Raw genomic sequence first — 10,338 nt, 5'->3', positions numbered from 1 at the left:
GGGAACATTAGGAGCTCTGTGCCTCCCTCCCCATGAACAGTCGTGTGTTCCACATTTCTGAAATTGTATTTCAGCAGATCAGGGAGGAAGACGACACAATATTGATTTGGAAAACTGCATTACAATAATGGCAGCTATTCTCATTTTGGCTTAATTATCAAAAGCAGTCATGAATACAAATCTGTTCTTGTATCTGTGGAAAACTGAAACTTCACTGAAAGCAAAATTAAAGCTCTGATTGCTAGGCAGTGAATGGAGTATCCATTTACAAATGCATTTCTTGTAGCAAGAGTAAGGAATTCCATAAACAAATGAAAATACAAAATGTTACACTTCCAAACGGAGAATGTATCAACAAATATTAATAGCTCAGTACAAAAGTGTCAAGGAGACAAAAGCATCTGCAGCTGGGAAAACATAGGTGATGTGCAGAAGGCACAAAGGTAAGGCCCATACCTGCTAGACTTCTTTGCACAGGACTTTCCTGCTGCCCCAGCAGGATTTTGTCATGAATTCTATGGTTGAGGAGCCTAGATTGTCTGTGCTCCCTGAACTGCACTTTCTTGTTGCTAACTTTATATAAATGGATTATGCACTTTGGTTTTCTGCCTTCATTGGATTTGTGTGAGCATCGATAAACTCACAACATCGAGACTGTCTGGTCTAATCATCTTACTTGGAAGCACAAGTGTGAAAGACTGTGCTGTTCAAAATCAGTAGAATAGCCCATTTACAGTTACTTTAATATTCCCTTTTTAAATTCTAGGTTAAACTTCAGAGTTTTGAAGTCAGAAAAACAACCCACAGTCTATCTACCCATTGCATATACTACTATCTAAACTAAACAAACATAAGGAAATGACAAAGCAGCAGCTCTTCAACATATGGGTAGAATGATTAGTTAGGAGGTTATTTTTAAATATAAACCCGTTTTATCTCTCCCTGAAGTTCCCAGCTGTTTAGAGGAACATTTTCTGATGCTGCTGACTTTCTTCTGAAGATGTCTGTGCACACTTCTGGACCATCCATGAGACATTCGGAAATGTGTACTCCTGACTAGTTAAGTTGCCTGCTGACTATTTCTGACACACATGATTCTTCAACATAGCAAATTCAGCAATAAAAATATAGCAAAGTAAGTAAAAATCACAGAATGAACTCTTAACCCCAAAAATGAATCATTCAGATTTAATTGGGAAAAGAACACATTTAATTTTTTCCCATAGGATCAACCACAAATAAAACACAAATATAAATATTTATTTGAAAAATGGTGCCTCTACTAGCAGCTAAATCAAGGCCCTGCTAAATGCAGGGCAAATTTTGATTTTAGTTTGCAGCAAAATTACTGCCGAAGTCAGAAGGAATACTACAAGGTAAAAAGGGCCTTTCACTCTATTAAACAAATGTGTGTAAGGCTGCACCCCACTGGAGGGTATGAAAGAAAACTTTAAAAATAAGAGCTTCTATTAAAAATTCAGGAGATCATCATCTGTAAGAAAGGCCCAGATAAAGTTTCTGATAGCTTACTGGATAACACTTCTGGAAGTAAAATATATTTTAGAGATAGAAGTAATGCTGACTCTCTTCTGGCCTGCCAACTGAGAGACAGAGAGGGTGAGAACACAACTGAAAGGACAATGCTTGAACAAGCTCTTAGAAGAACCTAGTGAAAGATCTGTTCTTTGACTCACAGGCAGCAGAATGGCGACTTGTTTGGTAAATCCCTAAGTATAAACATCTGTCTTTTAAAGATGTTTGGAAGTAAAGAGAGACCTAGGACCTTCTCCAAGGCTTCTTATCAAATCAGCAAAGACCTCTCTGGGTAATGGCTCAGTTCAAGAAGTCATAAGCAGAATCAATCAGATTATTGCTTAATATTTCAGTGAATATCTCCTCAGACCACATGAGCCAGTAATAACGCAATGTCTGCTCAGAGCTCCTGTCATCCAGGTATCAAAATTACATTCTTAAAAATGATACAAGCTTTGTCAGCAGAGAACTATAATTTAAATGTGCATGTATACTAAGAGAATTATACAATTAAACAGCCATTTAAAGACAGAACCAGGACATAGCCCAGCTGTCCTGAGTCTCAGTCTCCTTTCAATACCATCTGGATAATTTTCTTATTTACCCTTTGAAATAAATAATTAATCTGTTTGTCAGTTGTTTTGAAAATTTGGGATCTCCAGGAAATATGATATAAATGCCATAAGTCTGGGGGCACTAACCTTTTCTGTAAACCTTCACTAGCATGTACTGGATTTTCAAAGGTACTGAAGCTTAAACACAACCTAGAGCCATGTTTGCTTTTCATCTCCCCACCAGAACCCTTCCTAGCATTCTTCTAGGACAGTATTAGCACAAGTGTCCAGGTTTTACTACTGGCTTCAGTAGTGCTTTACCCAAAGGAGTATTTGCTGCTGCCACTTCTGTGGATTATTTTTTTTTGCTGTGTTGTTAACACTTCATAAAGAGACTGAAATATGGTGAAGGATCTTGCCACCACCTACTTTTGACTCATGTATTTTCTCCTCTTGCATATTTGTCTTTTCATACCTTTAAACTGTAGGGTTTTGAGAGACAGAGCTGCTTTCTCATGTGCTACTTAAAGGAGGTCTTGTACAAATAAAACCTACCACACTGCCCTTGCCTCCTGATGGCCATGTCACCACAATTATGGATCAGGAAATTTTTTTAAAAAGGAACTGCGGTACTTTAAATCTACATAATATGATTTTTAGCAGAGCACAAACACATTGTTGATATAGGTGACATTACAAATTCTCACATTGCATATGGTTGACCCAATCAGCACAAATTCAGATTCTAACTGAAATGCACTACCCTGCATGTTTCTGGCCCATCACTACAGTTTACAATGGCTAAAAATATCCCTGCACTGTGCAGATGGTAGAGATCATTTAGTCCAAAAGATTAATGAAGAAACAAGTTTTAATGATAATATGGGATTTTTTTTTTTTTGCTTGCACATTCCAATAGTCTTGTAAGGTGACTATAACAAAGAGAATTAAGAGAAAAAAAGTGCTGACAAACTTTGTGTGGACAGTAATGCTGTAGTCAGGACAGCTGTCAATTTTTTTTGATCCATCGGTGCCTGAACTTTAAGAGAACTTTTTTCAGGACTGCATCCTGTCAACACATCAGCCCTGCACAGCAGCTCCTCAGAGCAAACACAGACCTTTTAGGTGTCAGGGAGAAGATTACCTCTGTTTCTGCAAGCGTTGAAAACACATACTGATTGTGGTGTTCCTAGTGTGAAACAGTAAGGTTGTCTCTTCCTTGCAACTCTAGTTCCCTCCTACTTGCACTTTAAATTATCTGGACTATGCTTTAACCTGGACATCTGGCAAACACATGGATAAGCAGACTAACAGGGTCAAATCCAGGCATCTATCTGGCCTGACTTCAGGACTGTTTCTGGAGCTGGAAGAATGTGAAATAGTGATGATTCTGACACAAGTTTTCCCTTATAAAGGACAATAGAGATAATAATCAGAACAACTATGCAAAACTCACTAAAACTTTCAGGAATTTACAAGTAGGTACTCGTAAATATTCAAGTAGCAATTGGTAGGATTGCAAGAGCAAGTCCTCCTTTTTTAATCCAAACAGAGCAGAGAACAAACACCAAGGGACCATGCAAAGGCGGTTACACTGATATAAAAAAAGTGCAGCTGAAGCAATAATTGATTGTTAAATGTTAGAAAATCTAGTGTGGTAAGGAAGATCTGTGCAATTAACTACCAACACATGACAAAAGTATAAATGGGGAAATAAAATTCTCAAGTTGTAGCTAAATCTTTACAAACATCAGAGGGTACATCCAGTACCTTCTTATTGAATTGTACGCAGAGAAAAAGTTGGTTTAGAAACATTGGAAGACACTGTGTATATATTTCTTTTATGGAGTTCTCTTCCTCAGCAGTTATTTGTCCGTATGTTTCCATTTCAGTTTTACAGCTATTTTTGGCTCACAGCAGGTCAAAACTAAGGTGGGCTTTTGTGTTGTTAGCAGACAGTGTTTGTAATGCTCTAAGGGAGTGTCTCTGTTGGTACCTTCCCTCTGTGCCTGGCTGGGGGTCAGGGAGAAGCATGGCTTATCCTACCACTTGCTTCAGGACTGAGAAGCCCATTTGTGTCTTTGACTGTACCAATACCCATGGCCTCCTGCTGGCTCTTCTAACACACGTCTGCATGCTCTGTCTCATGCTTCCCAAACACTCAAGAGAACCTCTCCCCGAAACATCTGCATAGCTGCCTCTTAATGTCTCTTCAGTTCTCCTTTAAAACTCTACCTTTTCCATATTATCTCCCTAATTTTGCATGAGACCTACTAGACTGAAAAATATTTGGTTTTTCACTTCCTTAAACTTGTTCTCTTGTCTTCTCCTTTGCCTATCTTCTGTGTCTTTTCATACCTTTAAACTGTAGGGTTTTGAGAGACAGAGCTGCTTTCTCATGTGCTACTTAAAGGAGGTCTTGTACAAAGGCTGTCATTCCTGGTATGAGCACTTCTTGTCTTTCTGGCACACTACAGATCAGCCGTGGTAGTGGTCAATATATTAAATTACTTTTTCTCTGGATTTAGATCTCTCCATAGAAACATCCTTATGATCAGTACCAGAGTTTTAGGAAGGGCTACTGAGTTCCTGAGAGATGAACCATGGTTGATGTACTTGTAACACCTGGATGATGCAGGAGGCTTGTCTGTCCTGCACAGAAGTCTCTCATCACTTTCATACCTAGTTTCAGGATTAAAGAATTTAGTGTCAAACCCATGTCACTCATCCCTGTGGGCAGGCCATTATCTGACAAGAAGTATCTAAGGACTAGACCCTAAAGGTTCCTAAAGCCTATTTAAGTGACCAATATACCTAAATTCCAATAGGAAGGGAGGTTTCCAAATACAAGTTGTTTTTAAAAGCTCAGACATTGTACAATCAGACAGTAAATTGACGACTTGTAAAAACTTTCATTTTCCTAGAAGGTCACAAAATTTTCTAGTTACATTGCAGCCCTTGTGCTAGAAGGGCACACTTCCCTTTCTTCTCAGGGGTGCATTAGAAGATATCTGTGGAGAAATCCAAAACAGTGACTGCCATTGCCTCAGCAGTTCTTTTGCAATCCAGTTTTGCATTTAGAAATTCATTTGAGCCACAGAAATCAATTGTTACAGAAACTGTGGTGCCTTGTGGGAAGGACATAACAGTGAAGCAGTATTGTGGGTGAGGGTGGGTGGGAGATTAGAAGCAGAATATGATCAGTGGGGAATGGCCTCTGGGTCCTCACTAAGCACTGCGCAGGTTTTTGTGGATGGACCACAGTTACTGTCAACACCACAAGCTCTAATCTTATTGTGCACCCTTGTTTATCAGATCCTGCATGCTAATGCAAGATAACTGTCCTTGGATCAAACAGACACAGATGAGCAGCTTTGCTAAAAAGAGAAAGGCCCAGCTGGAGCAGTTTCCTTCTGAATTATGGCAAAGGGGTGGCAAACCATTTTTAATAAGAAAAGCTGTGAAACTCTTCCCTAGCGATCCATCAATGAACACAGACATAATGGGTCTGTGGAACGAGTCAATTAAAATCTATCAGCCATATTCATTGACCTGCCTGATCAGAACTCTGATTCGCTGGAGAGGCACAGAGCACACTGCTACAACTGTCAGCAGCTCAGCCCTGCTGAGGACAAACCTGAGGGTCAGATTTCCCAGGTAAAAACAAAGACCTTCTGGATTGCCAGACCTCTTGCAGAGCTGATATGCTTTATTTTTATGTGCACAAATTCACTATGAAACCTGGCCCTTGAAATGCTACTGTTTGTTAGAACCTGAAGGGCTTGCTGTTAGGTAAATACAACTAAGACATATGTACCTGAGACTGTTTGACCCCTGCTAATATTTTTCTGGATTGAGTTAAACTTTGTGAGTGTAGTCAGCTGCTTTTCCTCCATGATAAATCTATGAAAAGCCACTAGCTCACATGGAAAGGAAGGGACCTCTACCCCTCCTGAAGTCACAGTGGAGTTGGAGTGGGAATGCCCAAGAGTGTGCAGATGCAAGAGGACAGTGCAAGAGATAACCTCTGTTGTGCATCTGTGTGCCTACAAGGACTTCAGCAAGAAAGATTACAGAAATCCTGGAAAGACAGGAAAGGCATGAAGACCACAGGAAAAGGAGAGCAGAGTAAGCAAGGTTTCCTGACTGACAAGCACTGTGGGTGCACTAACAGCCTTACTGTCCCTGCCCTTCCTCTCCAAGGGCAGACCTCTGCCCATGGGCCCCATTTTAGCCTGTGCTTTTACGCTTCCATCTGCGCTGTGATGCTGGCCTACAGCTATACCCAGTCATGGACCCTCTCGACCCTCAAGGACCCCTAGACTGGCTTGCCCTTGGACCTGCCTCTCCACCACCCAGTGATGTGGATTCTTGGTGGAACCCAGCTGCCCTGGCTGCCCTGCTCCCCACCTGGGGTGAAGTCCTGCCCTGCCTATGCCCCTGGTGAGACCCTGCAGGCCCTGGCCCCCAGGGAGGTGCTGGCTCAGCAGCATCCTGGGGAAGCCCTGGCAGGAGCATGGGACTGCAGCTCCCCAGCTGGATTGCAGCTGTGTTCAGGGAAGTATTGCTGGGTAGGCTCTCTGTAAACAGGGACCCCTTGCATCTGGAAATGTCTGCTTTTGTCAGTAATATCTCAGACAATGCTCAGAATCCTGAATTTTATGTAATTCAGAGTAGAAAAAGCAGTGCAGAGAGGGTGGCTGTGGTGCCACTGTGGTGCTGTATGTGCATGCTGACAAGAATGTGAGGTGCATGTTTCAATGGGACTCCTTATTCTCACAATGTCCTTGCTTTGGTCTGTCCTCTCTGAAGAAACGTAGACCCCCAGTTCTTCAGCTTAACATGGCTAATAGCTGGTTCACAACTCCTGTTAAAGACGTGGCACCTGCTGCTCAGTAAGGTCTTAAACAGTATGAAACACAGGCAGAGACTAATCTTTAGGCTGGTCCCTCACCATTTCCTTTCACAGTTTGTCTAAATTAGCAAACCAGCAGAAGACTTACCTCCTATTGTTCACATTCTTTTCTTTTGAAGTTCATAGTGCTTTGCAAAACAATGGTAAGTTTTTGCATTACATTGTAGAAAAAGGTACAGTTTTTTCCCTTTTTTTTGACAAATCGGCTCCTCTTTTTCTTTTTTTCTAGTTGGAAGAGATCTTTAGATTTTCATGTTCATTATTCCCACAGCTCGGAGGGTCTTTGCAGAGGGATTTGATGGTGTTGATACTTACTAGTGCAAACTGCATTGGTTTCTTGCTGTCTTCTTGTTGCTACTCTATATTTAGTAAATGAACATTTTAAAAATCATGTTAGGAGTGTTTTTAAAAGCTGTTTGGAGCTGGGGAAAAAGAGTGGGTCAGTAGTAAGGAAAAGTGGTAGAAGTGACAATGCTTGTGCCTTGCATTGCCAGGCAAGTCTCAGATACAAACAGGATGGTAACAGCAGTCCTTGGAATACTTGGAGCCATAGAAATTGAGGGAAGGGGTGACAGACTGGCAGAAGATGAAAGTGATGGTCAGAGCTGTTCAGTCAATTCATAACAGAAAACCAAAAGGAGGATGTTGACACTTCACTGATGTCTAGAGCATTTCATGTCTCCTGACATGGTGAGTAGAAGCTGCTGGAGTCTCAGCTGCTGCTGGGCAATTCTTGGAAATTCTTTAGTGTGCACTGTGCTGCTTTTAGCTGGATTAAGGCATTTAGACAGACATCAGTTCGGTGCATTTTGTCAGAAGGCCTCTAAATAAAAGGGTTGAAATATGTGGGTACTAACTCTAGAGGAACTAGTTTCTGCAATTTTTGTCAGGGCAAATGGCCATAATTCTGAGGAAGAATTTTTCTTATTGCCTTAGGCCGTGTTTTGAAAGGTATTTAGGTGCTGAAAGATAGTTTTAAACTTCTACTAAGACTTTGAGAAATATTGCCTACTTCATAAAATCTTACTCAGCACTCATCTGGTTTGTTTGGTACTTAACTATCTTGGAAATTTGACAATGTGCAGGTAATAAATGCAGAAAAATAATGGATGTTCAGATAAAAAAATAGTGATTTTTAAGTGTTTAACTGTTAATACAAATAAATCAGGATCTCTTACAAGGTACATGGAACTAAAAGGAAAAAATAAAAAATGGACATCTAAAAAAAAGATAATTAAGATAATGGAGAAAATGCCAGTGTCTACTTTATAAAGACCCTATCATGCAGATTCAGATTATTTACTTTTGCCTTTATTTTTTTAACCTTTTCTCTTGGGAATTATTAGATGAATGTAAAATTGTAAATTGAGTGTACAGATCTTTCTGCATTTTCAGAATGAGAGATCTGAAATCACTTAACCAACATTCTTCAAGCTTGTAAGGACAGTTACTTGTTCAAGAAAGTGTAATCCTGTAATAGTGAGGAAATCAAACTCCAGTTTAGTTTGCTTTATTTTTTTTTTTTCTTTCAAGGGTAAGAAATAGAATGGTTTCTGAATATGTAGATCAGTATAATTAGCTTTTATGACCAGAAATTCTCAGAGTTAACCACAAAAGTCAATTATACTGTATTAAAATGCAGCCATTTTCTTGAAGCTTCTGTGAAACAACCCTTACTTATTCAAGAAAATAATAAAAGTCTAGGTATCTAAGAATATATATATATTCTTAGATATTCTTAGAATATATAAGAATATTATTAGATATTCTTATATAATCTTAGAATATATATATAAAGAATAGCCACATAGAAAGACATGGCTGTAGTTGATTTTAATATAACTGACTTCTTTCTTCACTATCCCAGTGAAATGCATGGCAAGGCACACATCATACCTTGAGTTATATGCTGTCCTGGCCAGCCAGTGTTACAGTATGATCTCACAGTCTGTTTAAAACTGGATTTGAGGAAGATTTTAACAAAGTGTAGCTCCTCAGGGTGAAAGCTGATTATCTGCAGGAATCAGGAAAGGACTGTGTCCCAGTTGTACTCCTCCTCCCAACTCCAGATGTTATACACAAACAGCTGGCTGAGCACACAGGAAGATGTGCAAATACCTAACAACACGGTCAGATGATCATATCTTCATTGATGCCTTCTTTCCTGACCCTTGCCCTTCTGTATTGTAATCAGATGTTCACCTATTCTGAGTTTAAAAGTAGTGCTGAGGTGGCACTTGGTGACCATCCAGCTTGGTCTGTGTCCACCCACCCTCCCACATGGCCATAGTTAGTCTTGGTATGAGGCCTTCTGCCTTGGGATGAGGTTGCCCCCTAGGAGTTTCCAGTGCACGCCAAACTTCAGCTTTCTGCTGAAGTGGAAGCTTTGAGGGCAGGAATCACAATTACGTTTTGGTGTCTCTAATGAGCATTACAGACATATGTGACTACATAACAGAATAGTCAACATTTAGTTTTTATTTTGCACTTCTTCCTCTGAACAAGAAATTCCAGCCATTCCAAAGAGCATGATTCTACTTTTAATTGTCCTGATGAAGTGCACACTGTCTTAAATATTAATAAACCTATTAATGCCAGGAATGGCTTATATTATTCCAGCACGTATGGATTACCCAAAGCAGAGCTGGGGAGGGGTGAGCAGCCTGAAGCTACAGTATCTTGCCCACCAGAAGTTTGGTCTTTAGAGAAGAAGTGGCAAAGCAGCTGGGCAGCTTCCCCATCACTGCCATACATATCCTGGCCCTGAATTCCAGCTCAGCCTTATTTATTTAAATTAGCTCATTAGACATTTCAAGCCTCCATGCTTATCTCAAAACCAAATATTTGCTGTACAGTACGTCATACTACCCACTATTATGTTCTCTGCATAAAGAAAGTCCTTGCAAAACACACCATAAAGAGCTTGTTTTAAATCTATTGTGAGACTCTTCAGTCTGTCTGCACCTGATTTTATAGGATTAAAGTCTCAGAATTGATGCTGCATTAGTGTGGTCTTCCTGTGGAAATTATTGCATTTCATAATTATGTGTTCAAGTTCTAAAGTAGAGAGACAAGTATGAAGTAAACATAACTCTTATAAAATTTGCATATAAGAGCAATCATTGTCTCAAAATCTCAAGTTCTTCTCTTCTTTTTTAAGGCATAAGGAAAAATATTTGAGAGTTAGCAACTATGACACTGAGCTGATGTTCCCTTGCATCGACGTAGTTAATCTGTCAGCAATTCTATCAGCAAACCTATTTTTCAGACCTGTTAACTGTGGTCTGAAAATCAATTCCAGACTTAATCATGGACAAAAGGGTGCATTTCATGTTC

The sequence above is a fragment of the Lonchura striata genome, chromosome 1A (genome assembly GCF_050655825.1).
Source record: "Lonchura striata isolate lonStrDom1 chromosome 1A, ASM5065582v1, whole genome shotgun sequence".
NCBI classification, from domain to species: Eukaryota; Metazoa; Chordata; class Aves; order Passeriformes; family Estrildidae; genus Lonchura; species Lonchura striata.
The sequence above is the reverse complement of the archived record's forward strand: the minus strand, read 5'-3'. Positions refer to the sequence as shown.